The sequence below is a fragment of the Gastrolobium bilobum genome, unplaced genomic scaffold (genome assembly GCF_033153095.1).
Source record: "Gastrolobium bilobum isolate Gb01-03AN ecotype WA unplaced genomic scaffold, APGP_CSIRO_Gbil_v1 utg20969, whole genome shotgun sequence".
In the NCBI taxonomy this organism is placed as follows: domain Eukaryota; kingdom Viridiplantae; phylum Streptophyta; class Magnoliopsida; order Fabales; family Fabaceae; genus Gastrolobium; species Gastrolobium bilobum.
Window position 1 is genome coordinate 153,453 of NW_026895692.1, and position 10,389 is coordinate 163,841.

The window sequence follows — 10,389 nt, forward strand, 5'->3', positions numbered from 1 at the left end:
GTTCCACCATGTCCCATGGGGGTATGGTATATGCATGCTGTGTTACATGCTTTTGATGATTTGGAAATGTTGTTGAGTTGTTTTATGTTAGTGCCTTGTTGATATGCATGTTGTGTTCCATCTATACGGTAAGCCTGAGTATGTAGTACATACAATATGGTGAGGCTGTGGGTGAGGTACAAGCGGTGTTCCTTGTACTACATGTAGGTATAGACGTATTCCTACATTTCTCTGGCCAGTAGAATAGTTCAAACACACATGTCATGAATATCTGTTGCACTACATAGTTTTGAGAACATATATTGAATTACTGCTTTTGAACTTATATTGCACATGTAAGTGAGCTTGGGGTGGAAGATCCTTGAGGACCCCTTGTCTTACTGAGATTTTTGTTTAGAGATCTCACCCCACGTTTGGGGCGCTTTTTTTAGGTTCAGGTAATGTTGGGGTTGAGACCTCAGGCAGCAGGGGCCGGAGCTGAGTTAGATAGTGTTGTATTATATGCTGACATGTTGGATGTTGGATATGCTTGCTGCTATTATGTTTTTAGCTTCTTTTATGTTATGGGTTATCTTGTTGAGACGCTGTTGTTATGATGTTGATTTAGTGAGCATCGGGATTGTCCATGCCACATAGACTTGTTTATGTCTTGTTTTAATTTGGAGTTGTATTAATGTATCAGGATATTGTCCGGATTACATGATGTAATGCCGTGACTTAGAGACTCACTTTATATTCATATATTGAGGTATTTCAGTAGATGTCTATTTGCAATTTACATACAGGCGTTATTTTATGAAAAATGATTAAGTAATCAACTTGGCTAAGTATAATGACGTCATAATTGAAAAGAAAAAGATATTCCGCATTTTTAATTAAGCGCAGCTTAATACGATGTAATGTTAACAAACCGGGTATACACGGGGTGTTACAGTATACATGTAAATAAATCATGTCTTTATTCAGCTTAGCATGACAACTTCCATGATAGCTTGCAAGACCTCGTAGCATTCAAAAAAGCTTGCATAACAGCTTCCATGATAGCTTGCAAAACCTCCTATCATTAAAAAAAAACTCCCATGATAGCTTGTAAGACCTCCTACCATTCAAAAAATAAAATAAAATCTGCATGACAACTTCCATGATAGCTTGCAAGAACTTGTACCATTCAAAAAAAAAAAAAAAACCCTGCATGACAGCTTCCATGATAGCTTGCAATACCTCTAAAATATTGCATGTCAACCTCCATGGTAGCTTGCAGGACTTCTATGAGCTTTTAAGTTCTGTTCATCCTAAAAAAGAGTTCGCAAAAAAGAACTAAAATAAGTTAGTCTTCTATGATATAGAATCATAATTAGTATGGAACACATAAATAGTCATTTGTTGGAGCTACAATAGTATCATAAGATGTTATTCTACAATAATACCTGCGTATATGGCACTTGAGAGATATGTAGAACACAAAAAACTGATGTGGTTGTATTAACAGTTGCCACTTGAGAGACATATGGAAAACAATAAGGTGCTGGGGTTGTATTAGCATTTTCCACTGGAGAGATATATGGAAAATTATAAGCTGATAGAGTTGTATAAGAGGTGCTAGAATCTTTAGTTGTCGTACTTGAAACTTTTCCTAAATCACAAAAGAAGATAACAACAATAATCATAAAATCACATATAAATAAGTTAATAGTATGATCCTAATTAATTGATTCATTGTACCTATATCAACATGATTATGTCATAGAGATTTAGTTGTATTAGAATTGTGAGTTTACCAAGAGCTTGTGATTGATGTCTCTTGCATTTTTTCTTTTCCAACTGACTTTTGAGTCTAGCATTTTTACTCTCCTTGCTCGAACACATTGCGGATCTAAGACTTTTTTGAATTTAATGTATTATGCTCATCTGTCTCTTCATCACTAGTCTTACAGTCAACTGCAGTCTTATCAATCATGCCATTAGTATTTTTTAACATCATTTCCAATCTTTTTATCCCATGCTCTAGGTGATCTTCAAATATTTTGATTGTTTCATCTATCAATGCACCTTTGGTTGCCAAATAAATTGCTTTCTTCATTAATTGGCTCATACGAGAATTTATTCCTTGTTTACCATTGTCGCAAACCTTTTTGCCTTGTTGCTCATACTAAAACCATCTTTAGCACTTTTTGTCCACCTCTTCAAGATATATTGAGACGGTTTTTGAAAAATATTGTGAAAGTTAAGTACTTTCAATGCATGAAGACATAAAAAGGCCAACTGATTCAAACTTTCTGCAAGTACATTTAATAGAGCAATTTGCAGTTTCAAATGTCACAAAATATTGTTGCTCATAACCAGATTTAACTAACTTGTAACAAAACAAAGTGTCATTTTATAGATTTTTTAAATTGCCACAAATAAAGATTCAAACAATTCTTCATAGAATTCTTCAAAAATAACATGAGTATATACTCGTGCAACTTGTTCAGCCATACTTGTAATAAAATAAAATAACATTTTCAGCCATACCATTTTCATTCATTTTTTCAATTGTCACAGGTAAAGATTCAAACGATTTTAATGCCTGCAAGTTCTTTTACTCTAGGAGGTGTGGATTTATTGCACTCAAAGTCCTTTTGCAATTCTGACCATCGTCTACGCTCCAAAAATATTTCATAACGAAGTACAAATTTAGTTACAGACATCGTCTTGCAAGTGGCAGTATGAAAAACATCATTCATACCCTCACTTCTTTGTGTTGATAAGATGCCAGCTGAGAAATAATTCTTACTAAATGTAGGGCACCAATTTTCTCGTAACTCATAATTTTTTTCAACCATGAGCATTTTGAAATATCAAAAAAAATATTAATAAATGAAAAATTAAAAGCCAGCTACTAGAGTGACGTGGATTAATAAATCTATGTGTGATATTTTGATTGGGTGGACCACAAAGAGTTACGTGAGTCGAGATCGCTTAAAATTTTCTCCTAAGTTAGACGTGACTTGTCTAGTGTTGACACGGGGCACAAAAAAAAGTTAATAGTTTAATCTTAAAACTTCACAATGCCATAACTTTTGACTCGGGTGTCCGAATTAGATAATTTTTTTGAGTCTGCATAACTTTTTGAGATCTGTGCAATGACATCTCATTTGACATATTTTATCTCTTACAAACACATTTCAAATTTGCAATAATGATACTATAAGAGCGTTTAAACCAGAAGCCTTCGAGTTTTTTTTTCGAGTCAACACCAAATAGAGTCTTATGCCTACTAGAATCACCTCATCCATATCCTATGGGCTATATTCTTAACACTGTGAATTGAGGCCTTATCTTGTAAATCATGGTTTGAAATTAAAGATGGCACCAAAGTGGGTTAGTCCATCTATAAATAAGGATATTTAATTTCATATTAAAATATAAACTTTTTACCAAGTGTTTGAAAAAACTAGGGTATAATATTGTGAGAAAAGAAAGTGTCACAAAATAAAAGTGTGAGAGAGATTGGTGAGAATATAATGTATGAGAGAGATTGGTGAAAATATAACGTGTGAGAGAGATTGGTGAGAATATAATGTGAGAGAGATTGGTGAGAATTCTACGCTCTCTTTTTTTATACATGAATTCTATGTTCTTTAAGTTGCATTAAAAAAATGCAAAACTATTGATGTGTTATATTAAAAATATATAAAAGTTTCTTTCCATGTTTTGTTTCTCTTAATTTCTAATAATTTGTAACTTCATGACTACAGCTGTGGCATCCAATTGCAGGCTTTTCATGGGCATCCAATCCAATTTCTGATCCTAGGTTTAACTTGACATATTGACTGCACAATGTTCCGACTTCGGCAAGTGCACCGGTCGTAAAAGTAATAAAAGTGTACTGAGTACGAGATCGTTCCCACGAGGATTGGTTTTCAACACTAGTTTGCTAACAACGATTTGTTGAGATATTCAAGTGTGATGAGTCTCACATTGGTTGGTAATGAGCTAAGTGAAGAGTATATAAGTGAAAGGACCCATGAACCCAATGCCTTAAGGTTTTGGGTTGAGACATGGTGTCGGATCCACTTGCTACGGTTGGTGTAGCCTTAGCTCATTGGTGGTGGTTCCCCGCCACGGGCTTCCACTGGACCCGCTTGACATTGGAGTTTGAGGGAGACGAATTTCCCGACGGTTGGTGTAGCCTTAGCTCATTGGTGGTGGTTCCTCGCCACGGGCTTCCCCTGGACCCGCTTGACATTGGAGTTTGAGGGAACGAATTTCCCGACACGATTTAGTTATACAACAAAGATTGATATGAAGAGAGGTGAAATTAAAAACAATTAATAACATACAAATTAAAATTTAAGATTAGAAAGCAATTGAAAAGATGATTGATTAAAAATTTAAAAACAAGCGTAGTTAAGGTTTCGAATTCCTTCAATCTCCTCTATATGCAATGAATTAAATTGTCAAGAATCCATTCTTAATATAATGTCAATCAATTCTTTCTAAGTTAATTAGGGCTCAATTTCTTGTTACCCTAAATCTATGTGATTTTGAAAGAACTCTAGTTTCCCGATTATTCCCCAAGAAAACATGCATTAAGATCAAGAATTTAAAGATTGCACAATTACCCTATGTCTATCCCTAGATCACAAGGATTATGATAAATTTACCAAGTCAGGGTTCATGCACCAACATCCCAATTGTCATACAATTCTCCTAAATCAATCTATAAGGAGCAAACTCATAGAAAGCATTAAAGATGGATAATTTTATTCAATTATAAAAAGAAAAGAATTCAGGAACAATTTAATTCAAGACATACGATTCAATTGGGTTCCATCTACCCTTAACTACATAAAAGTCTAGCCTAGCATATTGAATTCAAAAGCAATAATAAAGAAAAGAGAACCCCAAGCCTCCATTGGTGTGATGTTAACTTGGTTCCTCAGTGCTCCAACGCAACGCAACATGATTCCTCCCTCAAGTCTCTGTGTAATTCTCTGGATTGGTGAATTAGTTGGTTCCATTGACCCCAAGCTCCCTATTTATAACCTTTGAAGCCATATCTTTTAATTCTTCATCAAATCTCCCCGTGAATCTCTATCAATTCCCAATCAAATCTTGATTTGTTTATGTTTTTATTTAAGATCCTGCAGATTGGGCTGATAGATTGAGCTTCAAATCTTTGTTATGATTCTTTGATCACTTCTTAGCACCAAATCTTGTGGATTTACCTTCAAAATATGCAAGATATCAAAATATTAGCTCAATTTTCAAATCTTTATGATTTTATCATATAACACCTTGAATTCCATGCAATCTACCATATAATTCTTGTAGAATTTAGCATAAAAACATGGTAAACCAAGGGTTTATCACACAACAGAAAAATATATAATTTTCTCTGAAGTGAAGTACTTTGATTTATTTAAAATGGCCTCACAAAATGTGAAAACAAAATTTAGAGTGTAATTTCCTTTGATTTTAGATCATTATTTTGGTTTGGAAAAACTCGAAGGCTTCTGGGTTTAAACGCTCCATTGTTGTAAATTCGAACTGTGTTTGTGAGAGATAAAATATATCACATGAGGTGTCATTGCATAGCTCTCGAAAAGTTATATGGAATAAAATTGTTTTTTATCTTATTCGGACACCCGAGTCAAAAGTTATGACCTTTCAAAGTTTTACGATTAAACTGTTGACTCTTTGTGCGACGTATCAACATCAAATGAGTCACGTCTAACGTAGGCATGAATGCCTCGTGGGTCACGCCTAACTTATACGTGAATAGTCACGCCCAAATTGGGGGTAATTGAGTGCAATAGATTCGTAAATAACTATATATTTATAATTATTTATTAAAACAATAATATTTTAACTTTTTTTCCTCTCATTTCATTCATAGAACAATAGTTTAAAGGGGAATGCATCGGTGTTGTTATAGGAAAAAAATATTGTCCAGCAGAGACAGCAATTTAGGAGAGAGAAAATGATACAAGGAGAGAGAAAAAACAATGCATAGACCCCACAAAAAGTTGTATCTGCAGGAATTTTTTTTCCCCTGTAACAATACCAATGGATTACCCTAGTTTAAATAGACAAAGAATGAAAGGGATCAACAAAAACCCATAATTCTTCTAACCTCCCATGATAATCGAAATAGCTATCCCATATCACACTTCCTACTAAACTATCCTTAAGAATTTGGGTTTAATTAATTGTATTAGTTGTGTAAAATATTTTTAAACGGTATTAATTTTGTAATTTATTATTTAAATTATAATTTTTAAACTTTTTAGCCTTTCCCTCCCTCTTAATAACTACTCTTGCCCTCAAGAGTATGATCGCATAATTGAGTCTTCTTCCATAGTCTTGTTTGCTTCTTCATTCCTTCCCTCCATCATCACATAGATTAAGAATAACTTTTTATACTCATGGCCTAAAGCATAAGTCTCATGGAAATTCGATCCTTTTTGCCTTTGACTTTCTTCGATCACTGGGGTATCACAATTTGGATTAAAGTAAAAATGATTCATAAGATAGCATAATAAAGTGTTGAAAGACAATAACTTAGGTTTTTGAATGGAACTAAAACATTTAGTCAAATTGAGAGTTGAGTGTATTTCTTTTTTAACTGTTTCTTCTAGTTTTTCCATTTTTTCCACCCATAAAAATGAGCTCTATTGAGGAAGCTCTACCTAAAGCATACAAGTGCACCCAAATGATTTTTCTCTTTTCTCATTTCATTCCATAGAACAATAATTTAAATAGACAAAGAGTAAGAGAAATCAACAAAAAGCCATGATTTCTCAAACCACTTGCTACTAATAATCAAAATACCTATCCCATATCTCACTACTTACATAATTACCTTATATTAGACTAAGTCAAATTATAAAAATAAAAAAAAATAATTAATTCATATCAGAAACATACCCATCAACAAGTTTCGTTTTAACAGCCTTAGTGGGAATTGAACCGCGTCTGCCAAATTTTGTTTGGTATGGCCAAAATCGAAAGTTATTTATCATGAACACTACGTTTGATATAGTTTCAAATGGGATAACAATCACATTAAATCCACCTGTTGGCATAAAGTCTCAAAATGTCACACCTAAAAAATTATTTCTCATTCTACTATATTTAAAATCCCGTTAAATGCGTTTTGCCGGAGATAACAGAAGAAAGTGAGTCTCATTGGTTGAGTCAGTTGCACCACACTAACGGATAAATTTTTGGTACCACTGTTGTATCTAAATGGGTACAACATTTTATCAATTTTGAAAAAAAGTGCAATGTGGTAGAAAAATGAAATTTAAAAAGTGTTAATGTTTTTTTTTTTCAAAAGTAGAAAAATGTTGTACCCACTTCGATAAACATTGATATTCAAGATTTATTACAGTGTTTTGTCACATGGTAGAACGTGTTCCTCCGGTACCAGAATTCAACCATGACATTTAAAATAATTTGAAGGTCGTGAGATATTGGTCCCCCCCCCCCCCAAAAAAAAATAAAAAAAAAATCATATCAAATAGTTTGAAGTATCGAAATGATTGCACTAATATTTAACTCTTACGACTACTTGCCTTATTTTTTAAGCCATCTGACTTTGCTTGCCAATTTTAAAAACTAAATATTTGTCATTTGATGTATGACTGAACTATATTACTACTTCAAAGAAATATAACGAGTTTCTAGTTTTTCTCTATTTTGAAATCATGAGATTACCAATGCCAAATAACGGATGATGAAAGCTCTAAAATCTATACTTGAAATAAAAGGGTATTTGAAATATTATTGAATCGTATTTGAATCTGTACATAGGGGTCTATATTTATAGAGACTTCTTGACCTAATTTTGACCTAATGGGCTTGGCCCAATATACAAGTAACAGACTAAATAATGACTAATAAATGACTACATAATTACTAATAAATGACTACATAATTACTATTTACAACACTCCCCCTCAAGCTGAGGAATATATATTTATCATTCCCAGCTTGCTAGCAAGTTCTTGAAATCTATCTGAAGGAAGCCCCTTTGTCAATAGATCAGCTAATTGACGCCCAGTGGGAATGTATGGAGTGGTAATCAACCCGCTATCAAGTTTCTCTTTGATGAAATGGCGGTCGACCTCAATATGTTTAGTCCGATCATGTTGAACTGGATTATGAGCTATACAAATAGCAGACTTATTATCACATAGCAGCTTCACAGGTCCCTCACATTTTATTTTTAGATCATCAAGTACAATTTTCAGCCACAGTAACTCACAAATGCCTTGAGCCATAGCTCGAAATTCAGCTTCTGCACTTGATCTGGCGACCATATCTTGTTTCTTACTTCTCCATGTCACCAAGTTACCACAAAGAAACATGCAATAACCAGTGGTAGAACGACGGTCAGTCACGGATCCAGCATAATCAGCATCTGTGTAGACTTCTAAAGATAGATTGCCATCACGTCGGAATAACAACCCTTTACCAGGAATACCTTTCAGATACTGAAGAATTCTCTCTACTGCCTGCATATGTTTCTCCTTTGGATCGTGCATAAACTGACTGACAACACTAACAGCATAAGCTAAGTCTGGTCTAGTATGGGCCAAATATATCAATTTCTCAACTAGCCGTTGATATTGTCCTTTATCAACTGGAGGACTCTCCTCTTCATAGCCCATCTTGTGATTCTGCTCAATAGGAGTATTAGAGGGTTTACACCCGAGCTTTCCTACTTCTTTGAGAAGATCAAGAACATATTTCCTCTGGCTGATAAAGATTCTTTTGCTCGAATGAGCTACTTCTATCCCTAGGAAATATCTCAGTTTCCCAAGGTCTTTGACTTCAAACTCAGAGGCAAGCCGTGTTTGCAGAATCTGTCTCTCCACAAAATCATCACCTGTGATAATAATATCATCAACATATACAAGAAGCACAGTAAGCTTCCCATTTTGGGAGTGCTTGAAAAAAAGAGTGTGATCTCCTTGACTTTGTTTATATCCTAAGGTCATCATAACCTTAGTAAACTTTCCAAACCAGGCACGAGGTGACTGCTTCAATCCATACACGACCTTTTTTAATTTACAAACTTTATTTTCACCCTTCACAGAATCAAAACCAGGCGGAATTTCCATGTAGACTTCTTCTTCTAACTCACCATTGAGGAAAGCATTCTTCACATCAAATTGGTTTATATCCCAATTGTAATGGGCAGCAAGGGATAACAAAACTCTCGCCGTATTCATCTTTGCAACTGGAGCAAATGTTTCTTCATAATCAATGCCATAGGTTTGAGAGTAACCTTTGGCAACTAATCGAGCTTTGTATCTCTCAAGAGTTCCATCAGAATTATATTTCAGGGCATAAACCCATCTGCACCCTACTGCTTTCTTTCCAGTAGGTCTATCAATAACCTCCCATGTTTTATTTTTCTCCAATGCATTCATCTCCTCTTGCATGGCTTGAGCCCAATTCCCATCTTTCAAGGCTTCATGTACTGATTTTGGGATTGCAATAGAGTCTAGTGCTGAAACAAAGCTTTTGTGCTGCACAGACAGATTAGCAGAGGAAACAAAATGGGAGATAGGGTATTGAGTATAAGAGGGACAGGAGGGACAAGATTTCTTGGGACAAGCTCTTTTTCCTTTTCTAAGAGCAATGGGTAAATCATCAGAATCAGTAGTAATGGGTAAGTCATCAGAAGTATTCATGATCAGAAATATGAGATTCAGGACTTACCAGTGGTTCAGACGATTGAGGTTGTTGCTGAGACAATGTGGGTTGTTTCCTTCTTTCAGGTGTCATAACCTTCCGTATCTCTGGTGTACTTGATGTATCAATCACAAGAGAATCAGTCACAGGAGGATTACTCACAAGAGGATCAGACACAGGAGGAACATACAAAATAGGAGGATACATGATAACACATATTTTGTTACACTTATTTGTTACTCTTGATTAGTATTTTTAGGATTTATTTGAATAAAATAATGATTGTTAGAGTTAATTTAGGTTTTTAGTTTTTAATTGGGTTTAATTTATTTTCGTCAGCATTTTTCAGCTTTACGTTACTTCTGTATTTTGGCCGTATCTCGGTCCATAGTTGTCGGATTGACTCCGTTCTTGTTGGGTTTTTCAGATAACACAGAGAGCTACAATTCTTATGCAGAGCTCTAAGCCCAATTCGGACTAGAAGCTGGTCTATTTCGGACACCAAGTTGGACGCGTTTTGCTGAAGTTTTGTTTGACTATTGGGCTTGTAATTTAAATTAAAACCCAATTACTTAAGTGGCCCAAAGCCAAGTTTTATTGTTTCATTTTATTTTATTCGGTTTTTTTATTTTATGTTTGGGCTAGAGCGATGAAACCCTAGCCGTCCTGCGTGACGGCTATTTAAAGGGGACTCTA